This window comes from Peromyscus maniculatus, chromosome 8 (assembly GCF_049852395.1).
Source record: "Peromyscus maniculatus bairdii isolate BWxNUB_F1_BW_parent chromosome 8, HU_Pman_BW_mat_3.1, whole genome shotgun sequence".
NCBI classification, from domain to species: Eukaryota; Metazoa; Chordata; class Mammalia; order Rodentia; family Cricetidae; genus Peromyscus; species Peromyscus maniculatus.
The window spans coordinates 105630448-105656752 of record NC_134859.1 but is presented as its reverse complement, the minus strand read 5'-3'; the positions used below and the strand labels follow the sequence as shown (position 1 = coordinate 105656752).

The 26305-nt window shown below is 51.5% G+C and overlaps 1 pseudogene; it reads right to left on the bottom strand.

Annotated features, from left to right (window-relative positions):
* Positions 1-17334: 17334 nt before the first annotated feature.
* Positions 17335-25325, bottom strand: LOC102906241 (large ribosomal subunit protein uL10 pseudogene; annotated as a pseudogene).
* Between the last annotated feature and the right edge of the window lie 980 nt (positions 25326-26305).

The window sequence follows — 26305 nt, the reverse complement described above, 5'->3', positions numbered from 1 at the left end:
TGATACTCAAGTGCCTGAAAGAGGCTGAGCTTCCTTTGGTCCCACAGCACCTGATAAACAGCTGCTCCAAGAGTCAACTGTTTAAAAGGCAACTGGAAGACTAAGCAAGACCATTTTCTTTCCCATTTCCTGGGCCTTGAGGGGAAATGATCTAAAGAGATAAGGAGCTGGGCCAGGCATGAGACCAATGTAGACAGCATGCCATACCCACACTCGAGGGACTGTCAACTTTGGAAACAGGACTGCAGAGTAAGGCAGATTCACATCTCTCCCAGAGTCCCCAGTGTCTCAAAACCTTCCTTGTCCTAAAGCCTACCCAGTGGCATCCATCTGCTGCTTGCTGCAGAGGGTCACTTTTGTGGAAATTACAGCCTCCACGGAACCAGGGAACCTGGCCAGGCAGTTGGCCCCTGTCCTTGACCCAGAAGGTGGCTGTTTAGCCACGTGTCCACGTTCATAGGACACGGGTCCTATCTCTTGCCTACCTCCTGGAGGCTCGCTCAGTTTGGTTTGGGGAAGTCAGGACAAAGAAGAGGTTTGTTTTCCCTGCCTGCAACTCACTGCCATCTCTAGCCTTCTGTGTCTCCAGCTCAGATCACAGCCTGAGGACCAGGAAAACGAGGTTCAGGAGAGCAGAACTTACATCCACACAGTGAACCAGTGGCCACAGTGAGTGACTCTCTCCATCTCTCCCTGGCCAGTGTGTCTTTCCTTTCTTCTCTCTTCCTCCAATTCCTGTTAACAGCCCTTCTGTGGCTCAGTCCTTCCAGGGTAAAACTCTCCTCCAAAAGACCTAGAGAGGGCACCTGGGTCCTGGTTCCCAGAGGAGGGGTGCTCCTGACTCCAAAATGCTCCATAAAGGGCTTTTAGGGAGTGGAGCCATCCCACGTAGTTTGAGCCACAGAAACTGGGGAGGCTGCTCTCTACCTCTCGACTCTTCTACCCTGCTTCAAGGACTGCAAGAATCCACCCGAGAGGCCCCATTCTCCCTGCTGGTGCTGCTTTGGGCTGGCCTCCTGAAGACTTGAGCCAGGAATGGGAAATCCAAGGCCTGCTTGTGGGGAAGGAGGGAGAGAGGGAGAGAGGGAGGGAGGGAGGGAGGCCACCGACAGGGAGCTGAAGATGGAAAATAAGCCCTCACGAAAGTGTCCTAGCGTACAGAGTGAGTCAAGATACCAGTCAGGAAGGGGGTACTGAGAAGTAAGGCAGAGACACAGGGGGTGAAGGACTCGGCCCCCAGGAACCCTGGCTGGGGAATGGTAGGGGGCAACACGCACGGCGACGTGAGGTGTGCCCACCGAGGCCCAGGGTGGGCAGAACCCTCTCAGAGCCCCTTTATGCGCCCCGCCCGTCCTCCTCCTGTTTCGGGCTCTGCGCTACGAGCCGCCCTCTGCCAGGAAGAGTCACTTCCCGGCCACCGCGGGAGCCCAGGAGCAGCTATGCGAAGAATGTCCGCGCTGAGCGCAGGGAGGGCGGTCCCTTCAGGCCCCGCTCCCAACACGCCCACTCCACGAAGCCACGCCTCCGACACTCCCCCTCCCGCTCAGCGCCGTCGCCAGGGCAACAGGATTACAGGCACGGAGCGCTGTTTATTCTCAGCCTGGTGCCAGGAAACTCGGCCGGGAGGCGGTCAGGCGCACCTCCCTGGGTGTGTGTTGGGTGGGGGGTGGCCCGTCATTGGTCACAAGGGTCACTTACCCCCGGGAGGCGACACAGAACGCCCTGACTTCCCTCCCGGCTAAGGATGGTTCATGTTTTCTGGCCCTGCCGGAGCCGAGAACACCTTCCAGGCTAATGGAGCAAAGCCTGCCCTCCCCGTCCATCCAGGGAGCCCCGCTGCTCCCTCCCTTTGCCACTCACTCATTGGTCCACTCAGCAAATATCTGCCCAACACATCCTGTGTTTCAGGGAATGTTCTAGGTCCGGAGGAGTTCGGCAAGACGAGGCCTGCTGGGGTTTGGCTCCCCATTGCTTCCCAGGAGTTAAGTTTGAGTGGGAGAAAGCCAACAATAAACTAGTAAGCATGTAAATTAAATAAATGAGGACTGCCGGTTGCATTATCAGATCAAATGTTCCCTACATATCCACAACTTTGCCATGGGAAGGCACTGGCTTCTTTAACTCCCAAAGCCAGACTAAGGGACAAAGGCCCCGACTGACTCTTCTGTCAGAACAAATCCACACGTTCTGATAGAGAAACTCGGGCCCTAAACCCAAGGACAATCCTTCCAGGGTCATGGAAAGGAGTAGACAGAGTCAATGAGACTACCTAAACCCCCTTTCAGTCTGCCTAGAATCTCCCAATGCCTCCCAGACCTCCTGAAGGCAAAGAGAACCATGGCTGGGTCCCGGGGGAGTAGAAAAAAAAATTGCTTGATTCCTGGACTCCAACCGCAGCGCTTGTGAATCACATACCGGAGGGAAACTTGCAGTCTGAGAATCCCCAGTTCTCCTGGGTGACCCACCTGCTGCTCACTTTGGGGAAGGCAAGCCTGTGTTTCCGCTCTTCCTGGAAAGGGAATTTCCTCCTAGCACCTTGACTAAGCCCAGGCTGGAAAGTGAAGTGGGGAGGGAAGGCCTGGAGCTCACCACAGCTGTGACAAGCCTGGACAGGCACAGCCCTTTTAGGTCCCCAGGCTCCAGACCCAGAGGCCCCGAGCCCAAGGACAGCAGGGGTTGTGGAGGAGGATGCTCCTCCTTCACACTGAGTCCTCCCAGCTGTGCTGTGCTGGGAACAGGCCAGGCGTTTGTGAAATCCTCGGGTGAGCCTGACCCACTCTCAGGAGGACGGCCTGTGGAGGCAATGCTGGAGGGGGAGGGGGGCTGTTCCCAGAAGCAGGGAGAACTCTGGACTTCCCACTCCTGCACTCTTTGGATTGCAGCACAGACTTAAGCAATTGCTGCAGCCTGGAAGGCAGCTTGCAGAGAGAAGCTGAGACCCCAGGCTTTTCCAAAACGAAGCCAGGGTTCTGGAGGCAGAAAGTGTGGACAATAACTGCTGTCGTCGTTCGCAGCAATGCAGGCAAGCCAGCTTTAGGAGCACCCAGATCTTATTTTATTACACTCGTTTGCTGTGTGTGTGCATGCCTGTGTGCATACTTGTGCCACAGTGAGCCTGGGGAGGTCAGAGGACAGCTTGCAGAAGTCAGTTCTCTCCTTCTGTCGTGTGGGTCCTGAATAGAATTAAGGTTGTCAGACTTGGCTGAGCCATCTCATTGACCCTAGAAACACCAAGATTTTTTAAAAATCAATATACATATATATGTGTGTGTGTGTTATGGCATATATGATATATGTATATATCATATATGCCACTTGTGGTGGTGTAAGCCTTTTAATCCCAGCACTTGCAAGGCAGAGACAGGAGGATCTCTGTGAGTTTGAGTCCAGCCTGGTCTACAGACTAGTTTCAGGGCAGCCAGGGCTACACAGAGAAATCCTGTCTAAACGCTACCCCCTGCCCCGGGGGCAAAGAAAAAGTACATAGGGACTGAAGAAGACACTCAACATTTACTTGTAGCCTCTAGACATGCATATTACACATACAAACAATAAAAACATTTTAAATTTTAACTATTGATTTATTTATGTTTGGTTCTTGGAGACAAGGTCTCACTGTGTAGCTCTGGCTGGTTTGGAACTCACCCCACCATATCCAGCTCTACATTTTTTTTAAACAAATTACATTTATTTATGCATATGCACCTGTGTCCACATGGATGCATGTATGTGAGTATGTGCATGGGCACATGCATGTGTGCACATGCTCTGGCACCCATGTGGAAGTTAGAGGACCTCCTTCCACCACAGACAGGGTCTGGGGGATGGAACACAGGTCATCAGGTCTAGCGGCAGATGCCTTTACCTGATGAGCCATCCCCATGACCTTCCACCTTCTTTTTGAGACAGATTTCTTCATTGCCTCTGGAACTGACCAATTTGGTAAGACTGGTTACCGTATGAACACTAGGACTCTGCCTGTTTTCACTTCCCTGTGCTGGGGTTACAGGCATATTCTGCCATGCCTGGCTTTTACATGGGGATCTGAATTTCTTCAAGTCTCCATGCTTACAGCAAACGCTCTGCCCATTGGGCCATCTCCCCAGGCCCCAAATACCCAGATTTAAAAGGATAACACCATAGTACAGGTTTGTTAGTACAGGCTGACCTCCGACATGTAGCCAAGGGTGACCTTGAGTGCTAGGATTATGGGCATATACCACCACATCCAGTTTGCTCATAGTGGGGGTTAAACCCAGGACTTCACACATGATAGACAAGAAATCTACCAACCGAGCTACACCCCAGCCTGAGAAACATTGTTTAGCATGTATAATGTGACTAGGAAAGCTACAAGGACCCTGTCTCCCAGGAAGCTGCTGTACCACACAAGTGCCAGATGTGCTGTTCACAACATAGTCTGTGTGCATGAGATACTAAGAGGCTGCGAGATGAGGGGCTGCAGTGATCCTGAGCTTTAGGACTCGCGTGCACGCACACACACACACACACACACACACACACACACACACACACACACACAGAGATAATTAAATGTAGACTTCCCTCCCTCTGTGGGAACTCAATGACAACAGGATATTTTCCTGACTTCAGGCTCCCAGTCTGAAAGGGGAACCAGGCTGAAAGCTGAGAAGGTACCCTAAAAGGGAATGAGTATAAAAATAAAACAGTTTACAAGGTACAGCTTGGGGTGTCCAGAAGGAAGTGACTGACAGTGGCTTCCCAGAAAGGGACATGGAGCTGAGGCCGTCAGCAGGTGCTTTTCCACGTGTCTGGGGGAGAACAGGCATCAGACACAAGAACAGGGGAAATGGCAGGAAAGAGGAAACCGGGGGAGCTTGGAGAAGTTTGGTATGTCCCAACAGGGCACATCCACACCAGACCTCATCCTCTAAAAATACCACTTTTGTCATGGCACACGCGCAGCCCAGCCCATGGAATCCACGAGGCTGGTTCCCCTTAGTGCTCTCTGCCAAGCCAAGTTTCCAAACCCTCCAGGCTCTAAGTACAGCAGAAAGCTTGCTTTCACCTCTGCCGCTCCCCCATTCCACCCCACACCGTGAGACACGTCTTCCCAGCAAGGTGACCTCCACACATGCACATCCCATGGCTGCATCCTGTCCTTCCAGTCACTTTCCTTGACAGCCCCAGCCCTGCAGACCCCCCTCCCTCCCAAGCCTCCCATGTGTATGACAGCAGCATCCATGTGCACATCCAGCAGCATCCTAGCCTAAGTGCCAGGAGCAGAGCACTGTGATTTTAAAAGAACTCAGGCTTCCAAGGGGTCAGATTTACCAGGCTGTAAATTCTAGCACTTGGGAGGCTGAGGCAGGAGGATTCCATGTTCTACACCAGCCTAGCACTAGCAAGGCCCTGTCTCAAAAGAACAAATAAAATAAAGGGCTAGAGATGTCATTCAGTGGTAGGATGTCTGCCAGGTATTGTCAAGGCCCTAGGTTCAGCCTTCAGTATTGGCGGCAGGGGGAGACGGACAGACAGACAGACAGATACTAATAGGCTGTTTCATTCCAAGATAAGTACAAAATAACACATTTTCCAGATGAGCATTGTAGAAGTTTGGACCTGCCTCCAACCCCAGACAAGTGCATGCTTTGACTTAGAATCCAGACCTTTCCACAGTAGCTTGCACCTTCCTGGAGAACCTCCACTCATACCACCAGGGGCTCCGCAAAACACTGCCGGTGATGGCTGGCTGCAGCTGGCTGTTATCGATGCCTTGGTCAGCCCTAGAGGCAAACCCTGCCCTCCTGGAGAACTGTCAGCTGGTCTCATTGGGAGAGCCTCAGCAGCTCCCAACAGGAAAGGTCTCTACAGACACCCGGAACCCCAGCAAGGGCTCTGGCCACCCACTATCTGGGACTTGGGTGAAAGCCCCAGGGCACCCCAAGCCTCTCCAAGTGATCCTTTCTGAAGACTAAGGTGGGGCTTGGGAAATGACCTCTAGATTCCTATGAGAAAGAGTGAGATGGAGAGATGCTGGCTAGTCCTGCAGAGAGGCAGGCTGCCTTCCAAGTGTGGTCCCCAGTTCTTCACCGTCCTTTCCGAGTCACTGAACCTGCTGAAAGTAGGGCAGGGGTCTGGCAGGACAGCTGCCCCGTCAGCGCCACCCAGGCATGGGGATGGCTGTGAGTGGCCCTGAACTACGGCTCTGCAAGTCATGAGTCCGGGTTTCCCACTGGACTCTGCAGGCCACTACAGGACCAGGGTTTGACTTCCAACTCAGCAAGGACCCTGAGCAAGCTTGGACCAGAGCCCTGTCGTGGAAAGGTCAGGGCAAGGGCCCAGATGAGACCTCCCCTGGCCCTGGTCCAGGCCTCTCCAGCCTAAGAAAAAGAGCTAGGTCAGCTGGGGGCCCCTGTTGCAGGAAGAGACCTTGTGCTGATACACAGGATAGGGCCTGAGCTGTCAGTCTTGAATAAAAAAAAAAAAAAAACAGCAAGGCCCTCTGGTCACCAGGCCAGACTCTGTGGCTGGTAGGAAAACTGCCTGGACAGCAGCCAAGTCAGAGAGCCAGATGCCAGGCAGAGGTTGCAGGCCCTTGGCAGAAAGATGGGGAAGTGGCCAAGGATGACAGAAGTTCCCGGAGGCCAGGCAAGGCACAGGGGTGTACACGTTGCTGCACGCACACTGTTGCTCAGCACATTCTGAAATCCTGTGTAAAGATGACAGACAGACAGCGCACTATATGTGGTCTTTCTACGGACAGTGAGTGGCTGTGAGTCACTCTAGCCTAAGTTCCCTTTGTGGCCAGGACAGTCAGCCCAAGACATCAGCTAGTTCAAGGTGGGGGGTCTGCTCTGGCAGGGCTCCAAGCTTTCCACCAGGAGGAGAAAGTTGGCTCAGACCAGGATCACAAAGGGATCCAGGAGTGAGACGGCTCAGTTGGTAACATGCTTACCAAGCATGAGAACTGTGTTCAGCCAACACACATGTAAACAGCCAGGCACAACACTCCACACATACTATCCCAGCACTGGGGAGGCAGAGACAGGAGGATCCCCGAGGCCCACTGGCCAGCTAGTGTGATCAAATCAGTGAGTTCCAGAGTCAGTGGGAGACTTGGGTGTAATGGCCTATGCCTTTAATACGGGAACTTGGGAGGCAAAGGCAGGCAAATCGCTACGAGTTCCAGGACAGCCTGGTCTACAGAGAGAGTTCCAGGACAGCCTGGTCTACAGAGAGAGTTCCAGGACAGCCTGGTCTACAGAGTAAGTTTCAAGGCAACATAGTGAGACGCTGTCTCAAAAAAAAATAAATAAATAAAAATAAAAAGTGGAAGCCAGGCATTGTGGTACACATCTTTAATCTCAGCACTCGGGAGGCAGAGGCTAGCCTGACTGACATAGTGAGTTACAGAGCAGCCAGAGCTACAGAATGAGACCTTGTCTCAAACGGTGGTGATGGGGACAAGGATGATGACTGACGGGGCAGAGGTGACGATGATGTAGCGATCAGTTAAAGATGACACTGATGTTGGTCCCTGCACTACATACCTGTTCACATACACAAGCGCGCACACACACACACACACACACACACACACACACACACACACACACACACACACACACATCACCTTAGTCTAGGCAGCAAGCATTGAGGACCTGAACCAGGCTACACAGTCTTGGGTGGGAGATTATCAATGGCCCTGGTCGCCTCTTGGCCCACGGAGGGAAGACGGTCACTGGGGCACGGCCCTCCTTGGTCCTGGCCCTGCTGGCCCTGCCCTGCTGACCCGGCCTGCTTTGTTTATTCCCAAACACTCTTGCAGCTGTACTTCAATGCAGCCAGCGCTGCTCTGGGCACGTGAAATGTGGTAACTCAATCAACTCTCACGTCACCCATGAGTTAGGGTTTGTTTTGTTTTGTTTTTGAAACAGTGTTATACTATGTCACCTTGGCTGGCCTGGAACCCTCCATGTAGACCAGGCTGACCTCTAGCTCAGAGATCCACCTGCCTTTACCTCCAGAGTTCTGAGATTAAAGGCACATGCCACCAAGCCCAGTATTTGTCCTTTTTTTTTAAAAAAAAAAAAAAAAAAAAGATTTATTTATTATGCGATCTCAGTCCTCGGGGGAGGCCTTGATGTGGAGGAGGTGGGAATGGGGGGTGGGCTGGGGGGAAGGGGAGGGGGGCAGGAAGGGGGAGAACAAGGGAATCTGTGGCTGTTATGTAGAACTGAATAGTATTGTAAAATGAAATAAAATAAAAAAGAAAAAAAAAGATTTATTTATTACGTATACATACTGTCTGCATGTATGCCTGCATGCCAGATCTTATTATAGATGGTTGTGAGCCATCATGTGGTTGCTGAGAATTGAACTCAGGACCTCTGGAAGAGTAGCCAGTGCTCTTAACCTCTGAGCCATCTCTCTAGGTCCCTTATCCTTATTTTTTGATGAGAGTCATGTAGCACAACCTGGTTAGGAACTCACTATGGGAGCAAGGCTGGCCTTGAACTCATGATCTTTCTTGCCAACTTCTGAGATTATAGCATGAACCAGGCTATCTCCCTTGTTTGTTTGGTTTTGTTTTTGAGACAGAGTATTCTTTTACCCCCTGGCTGGCCTGGGACTCCCTACATAAATCATGATGGCCTCACTTGTGCCAACCCCCACCTTAGCCTCTGAGTACTGGGATCATAGTACTAGCCACTATGCCCAGCACGTGCCAGCGTTTCAGTGGAGGGAACTGTGGAATGCGGGGGGGGGGGGGGGGGGGGGGGACAGCATGACTAGCCCAAGGTCACTCAGGCAAGCTCAGGTGGCGCTGGGGCCCCAAGCTGAGTCATCTGGCTTTAGCACCTCCTTCACACCAGGATACTCAGTGTCACTGGGCCAGCCCTGGCTCGGGCCTGGCCATGGACACAGGAGCCCTGAACTGGCAGGGGCTAAGTGATGGGAGCAGAAAGGCAAATAGGCTTGGGTGTGCCCCACACACTGTGAAAGGCTCACGACCTTGGGCAGGTCCCTGGGGTTGTCATCAACACCTGCCTCTCAGGCTGTGGGGGGAGTTTAGGTCACTATCTTTCCCAGGGACCTAGCCAGATCGGACACTCTCACATCCCTGTCCACACGTCCACATGGCGTTTAAACACTCATCCTCTTGGAGGGAGGCGGCCACTTCTTCTGAGGCCGTTTCCTGTCTGTGGGGAGAGGAGAAAGCTGCAGAGACATCCTTCTTGCTCCCCACCTGTCCCCCAAGTCGCTGCTTTGTGTGGCCTGATCCCTTTCCTTCTGTCTTCCTTACTGGACCTGTGTGACCTGCAGTCATGGTAACTAGTGTCCTGGGGCTGCCATTATAGAGTGCCACCAACTGGGCAGCTTGGGACAACAGAAACTCCTCTCTCCATTCTGGAGGTCAGAAGTCCAAAACCCAGTGTGGTGCTGCACCAGGCTATCGGCCTGCTTTGCCCAGTTTCTGGTGGCTGTTGGGAGTCCTTGCATTAGCCTGGCTTGTAGATACCAACCACTCCAGTCTCATGGCTTTCTTCTATGTGTGCCTGGGTCAAATCCTCCTGCCTTTGTGTGTCTGTGTGTGTGTGAGGGTAGAGGCCAGAGATCTACATCAAGTGTCTGTCGCTATCACTGTCAACCTTATTTGTTTATTTTGTGTATGGGGGTAGGGTGGACATTTGTCATGGTGCTCTTGTGGGGATCAGAGGACTTTTGGGAGTCACTTTTCTCCTTCCACTGTATGAACCTCGGCGATCAAACTCAGGTCATCAGCGTCAGCGGCAAGTGCCTTTCTCTGCTGAGCCATCTTTCAGCCCCTGCTGTCAATCTTATTTTTTGAGACAGGGTCTCTCAGTGAACCTGGAGCTTACCAGTTGGCTAGAGTGGCTGGCCAACAAATCCCTGAGATTTTCCTGTCTCCGTCTTCCAGGGCTGGAATTACAGGTGTGCACAGCCATGCCTCACCTTTTATGAGGGTGTTGGGGATTTGAACTCAGGTCCTCACCCTGTGTAGCAAGCACAATATGCTGTGGGATGGTCTGTATGTCAAATTACTCTGATTGGTCAATAAATAAAACACTGATTGGCCAGTGGCTAGGCAGGAAGTATAGGCAGGACTAACAGAGAGGAGAAAAGAAAAAACAGGAAGGCGGAAGGAGTCACTGCCAGCCGACTTCATGACAAGCAGCATGTAAAGATGCCGGTAAGCCACGAGCCATGTGGCAAGGTATAGATTTATGGAAATGGATTAATTTAAGCTATAAGAACTTAAGTTAGCAAGAAGCCTGCCACGGCCATACAGTTTGTAAATAATATAAGTCTCTGTGTTTACTTAGTTGGGTCTGAGCGGCCGTGGGACTGGCGGGTGACAAAGATTTGTCCTGACTGTGGGCAAGGCAGGAAAACTCTAGCTATACCAATACCCACTGAGCCATTTCTCCAGCCCTACATCCTCCTCACCCCACCCCACCCCCAGTCACCAAGAAGGCTGATTGTGGTGGTATTGTGTTCCCGAAAATATTGTGTACCTTAATAAATTAATCTGGGGTCAGAGAACAGAAAAGCCACTAGGTAGGCGGTGATAGCACACACCTTTAATCCTGGCATTCCAGAGATAGAAATCCCTCTGGATCTCTGTGAGTTCAAGGCCACATTGTAAATAGCCAAGCATGGTGACACACGCCTTTAATCCCAGAAAGCCAGCCTTTAATCCCAGGGAGTGGTGGTAGATAGTAGAAAGATATATAAGGCGTGAGGACCAGAAACTAGAGGCATTTGGCTGGTTAAGATTTTGGCTGGTTAAGCATTCAGGCTTTTGAGCAGAGTTCAGCTGAGAGCCATTGGGATGAGGACACAGAAGCCTCCAGTCTGAGGAGACAAGACCAGCTGAGGATCCGGCGGAGGTGAGATAGCTGTGGCTTATTCTGTCTCTCTGATCTACCAGTATGGACCCCAATAACTCGCCTCGGGTTTGATTTTATTAATAAGAACTTTTAAGATTCCTGCAACAGCTGATGTAAGAGGATCCCTTGAGCCCAGGACCAACCTGGACAGTATAGTGAGAACCCTTCTCCATGTGAGGGTGACATGGGGGAGGGGAGGGGAGAGAGAGACAGAGAGAGGCTTTGTAGGGCACATCGGTGATCCCAGCACTTGGGAGTAGAGTGTGAGTTAAGGCCAGCCTCAGTTACTGTCTCTAAACCTGCTTCCTACCTGTATCATGGAGGGACGACATCTTTTTTACATCTGTCAAGAAGACCTGAAAATTATGCCCCTCCTTGTTTTTATCCCCACTAAAGATGCCTTGGGTACCCAAGGCAGGCTGGAATGATGTCAAGGGATGGGGCAGGCAGGTGGCCTGTCTAGTGGGGGGGGGGGCTGGCATGTGGTGGGGGAGCACACACACATCTGCAGCCCGGCATGTGGGGGGGGGGCACACATCTGCAGCCTGGCATGTGGTGGGGGAGCACACACACATCTGCAGCCTGGCATGTGGTGGGGGGAGCACACATCTGCAGCCTGGCATGTGATGGGGGAGCACACACACATCTGCAGCCCAGCATATGGTGGGGGGAGCACACATCTGCAGCCCAGCATGTGGTGGGGGGAGCACACATCTGCAGCCCAGCATGTGGTGGGGGGAGCACACATCTGCAGCCTGGCATGTGGTGGGGGGAGCACACATCTGCAGCCTGGCATGTGGTGGGGGAGCACACATCTGCAGCCTGGCATGTGGTGGGGGGCAAACACACATCTGTAGCCTGGCATGTGGTGGGGGGAGCACACATCTGCAGCCTGGCATGTGGTGGGGGGAGCACACATCTGCAGCCTGGCATGTGGTGGAGGAGCACACATCTGCAGCCTGGCATGTGGTGGGGGGAGCACACATCTGCAGCCTGGCATGTGGTGGGGGAGCACACACACATCTGCAGCCCAGCATGTGGTGGGGGGGCACACATCTGCAGCCTGGCATGTGGTGGGGGAGCACACACACATCTGCAGCCTGGCATGTGGTGGGGGGTGTACACATCTGCAGCCTGGCATGTGGTGGGGGAGCACACATCTGCAGCCTGGCATGTGGTGGGGGGAGCACACATCTGCAGCCTGGCATGTGGTGGGGGGGCAAACACACATCTGCAGCCTGGCATGTGGTGGGGGAGCACACATCTGCAGCCTGGCATGTGGTGGGGGGGGCAAACACACATCTGCAGCCTGGCATGTGGTGGGGGGGGCAAACACACATCTGCAGCCTGGCATGTGGTGGGGGAGCACACATCTGCAGCCCAGCGTGTGGTGGGGGGAGCACACATCTGCAGCCCAGCGTGTGGTGGGGAAGCACACATCTGCAGCCTGGCATGGCTGGCCTGCTGAGACATTGCCTCACTCGCCACAGGGATGCTTCCTGTGTTGCTCTGGTGAGGAGCTCTGGACCTCAGATGACCCCTCACAGGAACATCAGCCTCCAGAAAGCTTCTTGCTGAGCTCCCTCAGGCAAGAGGGAGGAGAAACCCAGGAGCTGCACACAGGAAACAGAAAAAGCCATACTTGTGACAATGTCACTGAGAGAAAAGTTTAGGTGACCATCAGCAGCCAAGACCTGCTTGATCTTAAATAGCCAGTGTTGGGTGGAGAGCTCACCCCTGAGGTGCTCCTGTTGAGTCCACATGGCCAGGCTGGGGAGAGCTGGAAAGAGGAGGCTCAGAGGATCAAGGGCATCTTTGCGGGGAGGGTTGGAAAGATAGTTAAGTGGTTAGGAACACTTGTTGCTCTTCCAGAGAGGTTCAGTCCCCAGCACCCACATGGTAGCCGACACACACACACATCTGCAGCCTGGCATGGTGGGGGGAGCACACATCTGCAGGGCACACAAAGATCTAACTCCGTTTCCAGGGGATCCAATGCCCTCTTTGGACCTACTTGGGAACTAGGCATACGAACAAGCTCATACATATAAAATAAAACAAACAAATCTAAATCTGTTTGTGTTTGTTTTTGAGACAGTGTCTCTCTACATACCCTTGGCTGTCCTGGAGCTCACCATGTGGACCAGGTAGGCCTGTCTACCTTCCAAATGATTAAAGGAATGTGCCACCACACTCTGATAAGTTATTTTTTTTAAGCATCTTTTGTGGGGCTGGAGAGATGGCTCAGCTGTTAAGAGCACTGGCTGCTCTTTCTAGAGTACCTGGGTTCAATTCCCAGCATCCACATGGCAGCTCACAACTGTCTGTAACTCCAGTTCCAGAGGATCTGGTACCCTCAGACAGATAGACATTCAGGCAAAACACCAATGCACATAGAAATAAATAAATCTTTAAAAAAATAAATAAAGTGCCGGGTGGTGGTGGCACACGCCTTTAATCCCAGCACTTGGGAGGCAGAAGCAGGTGGATCTCTATGAGTTTGAGGCCAGCCTGGTCTACAGAGCTAGTTCCAGGACAGCCAAGGCTACACAGTGAAACCATATCTCAAAAAACCAAAAACCATAAATAAAACAAAACAAAATAATAACAATAAATAAATAAAGCATCTTTTGGGTTGGACAGATAGCCAATAAAGGGCTTGCTCTGCAAGTGTGAGGTCCTGAGTCCCAGGATCCCCTTAGAAAAGGCAGGTGTGAGACTCTGCAGGTGTTCAAGGTGCTGAATTAAGGATATAAGAGGATCCCAAATGCCTCCTCCCCCTCCCCCCCCCCTGCAGCCCCCCCCCTCCGCCACACACTCACCAAAAAAGGAAAAAGGCAGGTGTGGTGGGTTTGCATGTCCCAAAGCTGGGATGAGACACTGTGTCTAATAAAGGGTCAGTAAAGTTGGAGAGATGGCCCAGCCATTAAGAACAGTGGCTGCTCTTCCAGAGGATCCAGGATTGAATCCCAGCATCCACATGGCAGCTCCCAACTGTCTATAACTGCAGTTGCGGAGACCCAGTGGCCACTTCTGGCCTTCATGGGCACCGGTCACGCAGCAGTACACAGGTGTACATTCAGGAAAAGCACCTATAACATATAATAAATAAATAAATAAATCTTTTTGAAAAATAAAGGATGAGTGAACAGCAACTGAGAAATGAATCTGAGGTTGTCCTCTGGCACCCACAGGTGCAGTCACATGTGTGTTCACCCTCACACATGTACACACACACCTACACAAGCATCATTTACTTCTGCATCTTTGAGCTTTCCAGAGAGGCAGAATGCTCGCGAAGGCCTCCACGTGACCTTGGAGAGCTGACAGAAGTTCTCCACAGCCTTCCCCAACCAGGCTGGTAGCCCTCTTTCTGCCCAGTCTGTCCCTCAGCTGTAGCTCAAGATGCTGGAGGAGCCCCTGGAGAGACTCTCGGGGTAGCTAGGTTTGACTTTCAGAGTGTGAGAAATAGGAGCGGAGGATGCCAAGAGAATATGGGGTTATGCCCTCCCTGAAGCACAGGAAGAGGACCGCCCTGCCCCCACCATACCCACAGCCACTCTGCTCTTCCAGGGACAGGAAGTCAGCTGAGTGCCAAGCAAGCAGGTGCTGTGACTGAAGGGCGAGGTGGAAGGCACCTGGCGGTCAGCTGGGCCACCCACTGCTGTTCCTGGCTTCCTTGGTTCCCACACTCAGGGCAGAAAGAGAAGCTTCAGGAACCTCAGTCTCTACCCCCGTTTGCCTCCTTACACCTCCGAGATCCAGATCTGCGAGCTGTTCCCTCGGCTGATCCTGGGGATAATAACTCCTACGTTCAGGTGTGATTGTGACAGTTGGGAGCCAATGGCATGGTGAGTACCCTGTCACCATGGGGAGCTCCAACGCCCTCAGGCTCCCTGGGCAGTTTTCTTTTTTTCCTCACAGACCTGCTCAGGTTAGAAGTGCTTCCCCCTAATTCATCCCCACCTGGGTAGATTTCCACAGCAAGGCACTGAGGTACCTCCCTCCATTCTGCAGGACACACACTGAACCCTGGCAATGGGATGGAAGGCCTCGCTTCTCCAGGGGCCTCTCCCCCTGGCCTACCCAACCTCAGTGCCATGAGGCTTGCAGCCAGGGAATTACAGTAAATCAGGCCCGCCCTGCTTTATCCAGGGACTGCTGCTATCCCGAGTCTTGGCTCTCAGAGAGGAGGCTGACATTCAGAGAGCCTCTTCCCAGACCAATGCAGTTAATCCTACACTCCCAGACACCATGGTCTTTGAAGTCATTTCTAGGGGGCTGTGTCACCCTGACAGCTCAGAACCAGGCTGCAAAGTACAGCTGTTGCTGCAGCTAACTTCAGAAGGCCAGGCTGCTTCATTCCAGCCAGGTGACCTGCCTTTCACAGACTTGGACCTCAGCCCGAGATCCCTGCAGGTTCTGACAGCATGTTACACTGTCCACTTGAGTGTTCAAGGTAAACATCAAGGGAGGCCCTACCAATGGTGTCTGTGCCCACGTCTTCAGGCTTTTCCACACACACACACATACACACACACACACACACACACACACACACACACACACACACACACACAAACTACAGGGGTGAAGCAAGTCCACCTCCGAGCAAGATAGAGGAGAAGCAGGTGGGGCCCAGGGAAAGAGGGCCACATTCACAGAGTTCCCTGTGAGGCAGATCTGACCAATCCCTGGCTAGTTGTCCAGGAAACTGAGGAGAGGTTAAAGAGGTCAGCAGCTGGAGGAGGGCAGGTGAGGGCGTGAGTGCAAAGTGAGGTGAGCATCTCTGTGCTGAGGTGGTGGCTGTCCATCCTGGGGGTCCTAACCGTCAGCATCTGCAAGAGGGGCAAGGGGAAACACTGCTCTTTGCTTTGTTCCCTACCTGTGTGTCTGCACACGTGTGCACCTGGTGCCCCTGGAGTTCAGGAGACAGCATTAGATCCCCTGGAACTGGAGTCACAGAACGCTGTGAGCCACCACGTGGGTGCTGCTGACTGAACCGGGGTCCTCTGGAAGAACAGCTAGTGCTCTTAACCGCTGAGCCAGCTCTCCAGCCACATTAATAAAAAGTTTTTTGAGGTCTTTCTACATAGACCAGGCTGGCCTTTAACTCACAGAGATCCTCCTGCCTCTGCTTCAAGAGAGCTGGGATTAAAGGCATCACCAGACCTGGCCTGTTTTTCTTGTTTGTTTGTTTGTTTGGTTGGTTGGTTGGTTTTGGCTTTTCAAGGTAGGGTTTCTCTGTGTAGCCCTGGCTGTCCTGGAACTTGGTCTGTAGATCAGGCTGGCCTCAAACTCAGAGATCTACCTGCCTCTGTGCTGGGACTAAAGGCGTGTGTCATTATTGCCTGGAGTTTTTAAATTTTTATTTTTAAAATGTTATATATGTATGTATGTATGTATGTGTGTATGTATGTATGTATGTATGTGTGTGTGTATGTATGTATGTATGTATGTATGTATGTATGTATGTATGTATGTGTCTGTTAATGGTGTAAGTGGGAGCAGGTGCTGTCTTGTGCATCTGGAGGTCAGGGGGTGATATTGTGGCACTGGTTCTCTTCTCCCACCTGTAAGTGAGTCCCGGGGAATAAACTCAGATTGGCAGACCTGTGTACCAAGCAAATTTACCCACTAAGCTAGCTTGCTGGCCCTGCTTTATTTTGTTTAGACAAGATCTCACTGTGTAATGATGGCTGTCCTGGAACTCACATGTAGGCCAGGCTAGTCTTGAATTCATATAGAGACCCATCTTCCTCTGGGGAGCTGGCCTTACAGATGTGCACCACTATGCCCGTCCCTCTGTTTGCGTTTGGAGATAGGTCTCCTGTGACCCAGACTGGCCTCGAACTCACTATTAGGTGATGACCTTGAATTCCTGATCCAGGTGTCTCCACCTCCCAAGGGTTGGGATTACAGTCCTATAACACTAGGCATTGCTGCGGATACTGAATCCCACAGGACCCAGGGCATCTCCCGGTGCCTGCCTGGGATGGTGCTGATCCCCCGGCCTAGGTCCGTGGCCATGGCAACCGCTAAGCTGTTGCTCCCTTGTCTCGCCACGTTGAGAGCTGAAGGGAACGCGTTCACACCCGACCGGGCAGCCAGCTGCGAATTCCTCAGGCCTTCCATCAGCCAGGCCGGGCCCCGACGGGCTTCCTCGCAAGCTGTGAGGTCAGCGCCCGCCCCACCCGCCTCCAGGCTGGCCCCGCGCCGGGGATCCCGGCCCCGGGTCTCTACAGTCCGCCCCTCCTCCGTGGTCCCCGAGCCTGGGTCCCCGCCTTCGCCACCTCCTGCGTGCAGCCGCAGCCCGCTTTCCTGCATCCTAGTCCTCGCCTCCCTATCTCCGAGCCTGGGTCTCGGCCTCTGCCTGCAGCCCCTTCTTGGTACTTGCATTCAGGCCCCTGTCCCGTGCCAGGGTCCCAACTGCTTAGCGCCCCGGCGAGCTGGGGCGGCCCCTCCCGCCCTCGCCGCCCGACCCGCCGGGCCCTATTTCGGGAGCTGGCGCTGCGGGCCGGGCAGCCCTGCCCGGAAGGAAAGCTATTCTGGGCTGGGCCGCCCGAGTAGCTGCGACCCCAGGGCTTCCCGGCAGGGTGCGTGCTGGGGACAGAGGGCACGCTAGGGCAGGGCTCCCCTCCCTCTTCACAACCCCACCTTCCTCCCAGGCCGCGCCCAGCTCCCTCCTCTTTTTTTTTTTTCTTTTGGCTAGACCCAGAACCTTTCCTAAGTTAGAACGTTCTCTGGTACTGATCATCAAGTGTCCAGAGCGCTCAGTCACGGTTCCCTCCTTTAGGGTCCACTCCACGTGGACCCCTCTGCCCCCCACCGCTGTCTGTGGCCCAATCTTTGTCCTTTTTGTGTCATTTACTTGCTCATCCTGACTGTAGCTTTTGTCCCCTCCGATAGTTCAGGGTTAGTGCCCAGAGATGGCCCCTGTATAAGTGATCCTGGTCCCCTGGGGTTCACCCACTGCACAGGGATCCCTGGCTGGACTCTCAGGACTGCTAATTTCCACGAGGGTTGTGAAGAGACTAAACATCTGCCACATCACTGGAAAACAAGTCGCTAGCTACCCAAGACTCTAAGCCAAATGCATTCCGGAACCAGAGCGAGGCCAGTTATTTACAATCGGCCAGGTATTTAGATTTTTCTGTCATTGCTTTTATTTGCTTTAGAACTCACTATTTCAACTATTTTATTCTATTAAGAGACAGGGTCTCATGTAACCTAGGCTAACCTTGAATTCACTAGGAAGCTGAGAATGACCGTGAACTTCTCATCTCCTGCCACCACCTCCCCGGTACTATTACAAGCATGTGCAATCACCCCTGGTGTACAACAGTGCTGGAAATGGAGCGTAGGGTTTTGTGCACACTAGGCAAGCTCTACCCATCCAGGCTATCCCCAGCCTTCTGGCCAGTGTTTTCCACACTCGAATGTTATCCCCAGTCAGCTGACTCTTGTTAGAATGTCGGCTCTGAGGTTTCAGCTCCGGGCAGTAACTGCTACATTTGTAGCCAATCCCAGTGTGCACCTCTCTCCAGTGCCTAGGATGGAGCACAGGACCTCACACATTAGGCAAGTGCTCTCTGTCTCTGTGTCTCTCTGTCTCTGGAGCTGGCTGGGAGAATCCCCAGGGCAGTCCTGTGAGCACATCATCTGGTCTTCAGATGAAAATCAAGGGGGATAGTGTGGCTACTACAAATCCTGAATGATGGTTGGTCCTCAGCTTCCTCAAAGCCACAGCAACCAGAACATGGATGGGGGCCTCTCTCTGGCCCTGGTAACCTCCATCCCTCTCTTCTTTCATTAAAAAATATTTTATTTTATTTTACATGTATGAGCGATTGCCTACAGGTATGTCCGTTGTCCGTGCCCCATGTATATGCAGTGCCCACTGAGCCCCATGTGGGTGTCAGAGCCTCTGGAACTGGAGTCATAGACAACTGTGAGCAGCCATGTGGATGCCGGGAGACAAACCTGGGTCCTGTGCAAGGGCACCGCTGCGCCATCTCTCCAACCTTTCCTTTTCCTTTTCAAGGAGGACTGTGATGCATGCAAATCAGGAAAACGCACCAGTGCTAAACTAACATTGTTATCCTGCATGGAAACAAAAGGGAGATTCTATATGAGGAAAGAATGAAACCCCTTAGGGCCATGGCTCGATCGTTAGAGCACTTACCTGGCATGGGTTTGATCCTCAGCACTGCATAAACTAGATGTGATGACCTGTGGTAAGTATGGTAATCCCATCACTATGCTGGAGAAGAAGGCAGGAGGATCAGAGTTCAAGGTTATCCTCGGCTACACTGTAAATTTGAGGCCAGCCTGTGTTACACAAAACCCTGTCTCAAAATAAAATATTTAATGTTGTGGTATATGGGTTTAAAAAAAAAAAAAAAAAACTTGGCTAAAGGCCTGGGATGGAAATCTCCTGGGAGGAGAAAGTGGGAGGGGGATATGAGAGAGAAGTGTGTTTCAAGGGCCCAGGAAGAGTGGAAACCACTTTCTCCCCAGGGCCTTTCCTCTGTCTTGGTGAGCCTAAACAGGTGACTGGAAACCCACAGGGCCAGCACCCTCCTTCTGAGGAACTGACAGCCGCCTATTGCTTTGACTCATTCATCATCGGGAATTAACTTCTTTACTGAGAAGTCAGAGCCTTATTCTCCACGAAAGGGGGATCAATGGGCCATGAATTACCGTGGAAGTTACCAGGGATGAGCAGGGTCCTGCAGGGGTGTGGCTTCACAGGGGCAGCAGGTGTGCTGAAATACACCAACATATCCCAGCTCTCTCAAAAGCTTGCATCTACCTCTGCCCAGACTTAGGGGGTAGCTAACAGTCCAGGGGTGCAACCTAAGAAGCTGGTCCCGTCTCTGTGGCTGAAGCTTGGTTCTTGACACTCAAACACTGAGCTGCCATCTACAAAGTGAGGGTTCTAGCGAAACCTTTGCTTCATCAAGGGGGATCACCTCCTTTTACCTGTTCTCCAGTCCCCAGATCAGCAACTCAATTTTGAGGCTTCAAGGAACCCTACCAGGCTGGTTTCATTTCAAGATGGACATTTTTTTCCTTTGGTGTTTCAAGTGTAGCGCTGGTCATCCTGGAACTTGCTCTGTAGACCAGGCTAGCCTCAAACTCAGAGATTCGCCTGCCTCTGCCTCCTGAGCCCAAGGATTAAATGTGTGGGCCACCACCACCCGACTCAAGATGGGCATTTTTCAAAGATGCCTACAACTGAGGAGGGTCAGCTCTCATTTCCAAGAGGGAAGGGATGAGAGGCCCGTGGGGGAGGGGCTGGGAAATCTCACCTAGTCTCACTTCTGTTTTTCGAGTCATAAACATGGGCTGCCCACATCTCTATGGTCTCATAACTTCCTCCGAAAGAGCCATTTGCATGCGTCTCACTGAAATTCCGGATCAGAGCTCCCCCCCTCCTCCTGCGGCCCCCAGAGGACCTCGGAACACCACCGGGGAACTGAAGGGTGGGGATGGCAGTGTGTGACAGTGTTGACCGCCGGAGCCTCCCCAGTGATTCACTCTTATTCAACAGACGGCCATTTTCCTAGAATGTTGCAACAGGGGCATTAGGATTTTCCCAGAGATTTCCACTCTTGGTTACCCAGCCCTGAGCCCCTCACATGGAACTCAAGGTGACTCCCACCCCTGCTGTTATGTCTGGGCACTTGCCCTATGAACTTGATATCCAGTCCATTTATTTACCCCTAAGCACACGAGCTCAGCCTCCTGGAAGTGGGCCTACTGTGTGCCCTGCTCCATGCACCCTCAGCTCTTGTCCTGTGACTTTTCTTTTTTAATATAACTTTAATCATGGATTACTAAGCCCTTATAAAGAAACAGGAAGACAACAGTTTTACATTTCTAAAGGAAAAAGAAAACTATCCAAAGATACCACCTCCAATCTTTATGTTCGTTCAGTTTTTGTTTTGTTTTGTCCTTTTTAAATTTTCTTCTTTTTTTGAGACAGAGTCTCCTCATGTAGCCTGAATGGTCTGGAACTCAGTGTGTAGACTAGGCTGACCTGGACGTGGCATGTTCCTGCCGAGGCCCCTGGTGCCGGATTACAAGTGCGAGTCGCCAGCCCGGCCATTCATTCCATTTGTTGTTGGTTTTTTGTGTTTTTTGTTTTTCGAGACAGGGTTTCTCTGTGTAGTTTTGGTGCCTGTCCTGGATCTCGCTCTGTAGACCAGGCTGGCTTTGAACTCACACAGATCACCTGCCTCTGCCTCCCGAGTGCTGGGATTAAAGGTGTGCGCCACCACTGCCCAGCTCACTTTGTTTTGTTTTTAAGTCAGGGTTTCTCTATGTAGCCCTGTTTGGTCTGGAACTCTCTATGTAGACCTCACCAAGCCCTGGGATCATTGGTATGAGCCATAATACTTGACTTTTTCCTTTCTTCCTTCCTTCTTTCCTTCCCTCCTTCCTTCCTTTCCTTCCTTCTTTCCTTCTTTCTTTCCTTCCCTCCTCTTTGTCAAACTTGCTGTGTAGCTGAGGTTGACTTTGAACTCCTGTCTCCCCTCTCTGTGGTGCTGGGATTACAGCTGTGCCCCACCACACCCTGTTTGTCCAGGGCTGAAGCTGGGACTCAGAGCTCTGCTATGTCGGATAAGCTCTCCACCATATGAGCTGTGATCCCTGCCCCTGCTTCACTGTGGATCATTTTCTCCAGCCCCAAATCGGAAAGCTCTTAGGCTGAAGATTCAAAAGTCTTCCAGTGTGACAAAGCCTTTCTGTCTCTCTGGCCCTTCTTGGTCTCCAGTCTTCCTGGAGGTGCTCAGTAGGCCCTGTTGTATCCATTCTGAGTCTGCTCATAGAAGGCTGGTCATCACACCCTTCCTAGTTGATACCTAATTGGCTCCTGCTTCAGTAGTATTAGACCCAGGGCCTTCCAGAGGACTCTGGCATTCTGTGGCATTGCCTGATTGGCACAGGGCACGCCTTCCTTCCAATGACATGTCACCCATCTGAAATTGTGGCAGGAATTCCATTGAGGGATCCCCTTCCATTCAGGGCGAGTCCCTGTGGGTGACGGCTCAGGAAATAAAGACTGGAAGTTGAAAAACTTTTTGGGGAATTTTCCCACAAAAGTCCAAGGAACTCTGGGGTGGGGGGGGGGCACAAAACAAAAGCTATAGGTCCCAAGAGGGAAAGCAGGAGAAAAAGCTGGGGGAAATTACACAATCCAGTCAGAAAGAATCCATGTATGTAGTACTGAAGAAGAAGAAAAAAAACACTGATAGTCAGGAATGAGAGGGCAAGAGGGAAGGGGAGAAGGAGAGGGAGAGAGAGGGAGAGAGGGACAAATAAAGGAAGGAAGAAGAGAGAGGGAAGGAGGGGAGGGAAGAAAGAAGGGGAGGGAGGAGTAGGAAAGACAGGGAGAAAAGGAGAGAATGAAGACTGGGCTAAGAGTGAATGTAGAGTGCAGGATGCTGAGGATGCAGGGTGAGGATGCAGGGTAGAGGAGGATGCAGGGTGAGGATGCAGGGTGAGGATGCAGGGTGAGGGTGCAGGGGTGAGGATGCAGTGTGAGGATGCAGAATGGAGGATGCAGGATGGAGGATGCAGGGTAAGGATGCAGGGTAAGGATGCAGGGGGAGTGTGGTGGTATTGTGTTCCCCAAAATATTGTGCACCCTAATAAACTTATCTGGGGTCAGAGAATAGGAAAGCCACTAGATACTTAGGATAGGCAGTGGTAGCACACGCCTTTAATCCTAGCATTCCAGAGGCAGAAATCCATGTGTTCAAGGATACAGCCAAGCATAGTGATTCACGCCTTTAATCCCAGAAAACGATCCTTTAATTCCAGGGAGTGATGGTAGAAAGCAGAAAGGTATATAAGGCGTGAGGACCAGGAACTAGAAGCATTTGGCTGGTTAAGCTTTTGGGTTTTGAGCAGCACAGTTCAGCTGAGAGCCATTCGGATATGAGGACACAGAAGCTTCCAGTCTGAGGAAACAAGGTCAGCTGAGAAGTTGGCCAGGTGAGGTTAGCTGTGGCTTGTTCTGTCTCTCTGATCTTCCAGAGTTCACCCCAATAACTGGCTCAGGTTTGATTTTATTAATAAGACCTTCTAAGATTCCTGCTACAGGTGAGGATGCAGGGTGAGGATACAAGGTGCAGGAGGCTGCAGGGTGAGGATACAAGGTGCAGGAGGCTGCAGGAGCATGAGGGGTGCTGAAGGATGGAGGGTGCTGAGGCAGGAGCATGAGGGGTGCTGAAGGATGGAGGGTGCTGAGGCAGGAGCATGAGGGGTGCTGAAGGATGGAGGGTGCTGAGGAGTGGAAGGTGTGCAGGATGCAGGGCATCATTAAAATCTGCTCTCAGTAAAGCTTCTAGGAAGACAAAATTAATATAGAGGGCTAAGTCAGGGCTGGAATAAAGAGCCCCAGACAGGTCCAGTCTGGAATGAGAAGACCAAGTTGTTTCCAATGGCAGAAAAGGAAATAATGGAATCCATTCTTACTGAGCATGTACTGTATACTCACACACAAGGGTCCGTCACAGTAGAGGCTATGGTATCTTTCTACAAGAGAAGTGACTTCATTGTCCCTCAAGGGTACATCCACCTGCCTTAGGTTCTGTCTGCATCTTGGGCACACTCAGAGGAAGAAGGGCAAGGGAGATCAAGAGGGCACGGAAGCCCAAGGCTGGGAGGAGACTGTGGCAGTGAGCCAGAGGCCCAGCATCCATTCCAAGGGCTGCCTGGACCCGCCTAGGACAGGAGGGAGATGGTACCCTCACACTTGGGAGCTGTGTTCTGTCACTCACCCTGAAAGCAGAGCAGGGAGAGCATATAAACAGACCTCCACATATATGCACGCACACACACACACAATGTAGTTTTTTTATTTATTTTTTAAATTACACTCATGATATTCATTAATTACACCCATGATATTAATTATATTTGTGGTATTCATTGATTACATTTGCAGTATTCATTCAATAATTATATTTATTATATTCATTAATTACATTAATTGTATTGATTTATTACACTCATGATATTATATCCTGATTCTACTGTCCATTTGTGGGGCTTTTCCATCACATGAAACAGAGATTCTGTACTTAGGAAATCATTGCTCTATATTCCTTTCTTCTCCATCTTGAGATAATGTCTAATCTTTTTGTCTCTATGAATTTGTATATTCTATATATTTCATGTAATACAATTCTATAGTATTTGTCCTTTTTTTTTTTTTAACAGAAGTAGCTTTTATTTATTTCCATGTTTCTCAGATTAAGCTGGCTGAGTTGGTTGTTTTGAGGGGATTAGTCAAAGAGACCAAATCCCATATCCTCCTCTGATTCCTCTGACTCTTCCTTGGCTTCAGCCTTGGCTGGAGCTGCAGCAGCAGCAGGAGCAGCAGTGGCTGCAGCAGCAGCAGGAGCAGCAGTGGCTGCAGCAGCAGCAGGAGCAGCAGTGGCTGCAGCAGCAGCAGGAGCAGCAGTGGCTGCAGCAGCAGCAGGAGCAACAGTGGCAGCAGCAGCAGCAGCAGCAGGGGCTGCAGCAGCAGCAGCAGCGGTGGCAGCGGCCACAGGGGCAGCAGCCGCGCAGGCAGATGGATCGGCCAAGAAGGCCTTGACCTTTTCAGCAAGTGGGAAGGTGTACTCAGTCTCCACAGATAAAGCCAGAACCTGCTTGTACCCATTGATGATAGAGTGTGGCACTGAGGCAACAGTCGGGTAGCCAATCTGCAGACAAACACTGGCAACATTTCGGACACCCTCCAGGAAGCGGGAGTGCAGAGTCTGCTCTGTGATGCCGAGCACTTCCGGGTTGTAAATGCTGCTGTGGTCGAACACCTGCTGGATGATCAGCCCGAAGGAGAAGGGCGAGATGTTCAGCATGTTCAGTAGTGTGGCTTCACTGGCACCTACTTTGTCTCCAGTTTTTATCAGCTGCACATCACTCAGAATTTCAATGGTGCCCCTGGAGATTTTAGTGGTGATGCCTAAAGCCTGGAAGAAGGAGGTCTTCTCGGGCCCCAGACCAGTGTTCTGGGCTGGCACAGTGACCTCACACGGGGCAATGGCACCAGCACGGGCAGCAGCCGGCAACTTATTGGCCAGCAGCATGTCCCTAATCTCAGTGAGGTCCTCCTTGGTGAACACAAAGCCCACATTACCCCGGATATGAGGTAACAGTTTCCCCAGAGCTGGGTTGTTCTCCAGGTGCCCCCGGATAGCCTTTGCGCATCATGGTGTTCTTGCCCATCAGCACCACAGCCTTCCCTCGCAGGGACATGCGGATCTGCTGCATTTGCTTGGAGCCCACATTGTCTGCTCCCACAATGAAGCATTTTGGGTAATCATCCAAAAGTTGGATGATCTTAAGGAAGTAATTGGACTTCCAGGCCGCCCTGTCTTCCCTGGGCATCACGGCTTTGCGTCAGGGATTGCCACGCAGGGTTTAAAGATGATGTCACTCCGAGGAGGACGCCTGGTGAGAGAGTATTTGTCCTTTTTTAATGTAAAAACATTTTATGTTGCCGGGCGGTGGTGGCGCACACCTTTAATCCCAGCACTTGGGAGGCAGAGGCAGGAGGATCTTTGTGAGTTCGAGGTCAGACTGGTCCAGGAAAGGTGCAAAGATACACAGAGAAACCCTGTCTTGAAAAAAAAATAAAAATAAAAAAACCATTTTATGTACAACTACAGGAGAAATAATACACAGACAGCTTGAATATAAAAACAGGTTGTAATTGGTTATAATTCAAAAGTCCAGGGTTATTTGAAACTGGAAAATATTTTCTCTGTAGAAATAGTAAAAATGATAACATTTCCCATTAAGCCCTTTTAAGCCAAATGACAGCTGAATTATACATATAAATATTGATTAGATCCTGGGATACAGAAGAAACCTATCTTTGTTCAGAGAGCTATGTTTTACTTAAGTTGTGTAAGTGAGATTCCTATTCATCTTCCCCTTCACTATTTGATTTATGGCAGACATTTTTCTATAGGCTAATCCATAATCTAAAAAGATTTTAGCCTCCCCTCCTGAAAGTACGGCCAGCATTTTCTTTCATCAGCTTGATGCAGTACAAATTCTTATCCTAATAGTGAAATGTTTCACTAAAGCTTGCCCAGTGATTGGACAAAACCAAAACTTATTATAAGCCACAGTCATCCTAGGGTCCCCCCTAGGTAGTCTCCCTGGATCTGTGGGTTGCAGTCTGATTGTCCTTTGGTTTATATCTAGTATCCATACCATGTTTTGCTGTGGGATGTTCTGTATGTCCTGTGGGAGCCCATTCTCAGGTTCTTTGTGGCGTTACCCAGCAGGTCCGTATAGAGGATGATTAGGACCATGGGCCTGAGTGCAGGTGTTTGAGATGGTCTGCACTTGGCTGTGCTGGGGGATGGTCTGTA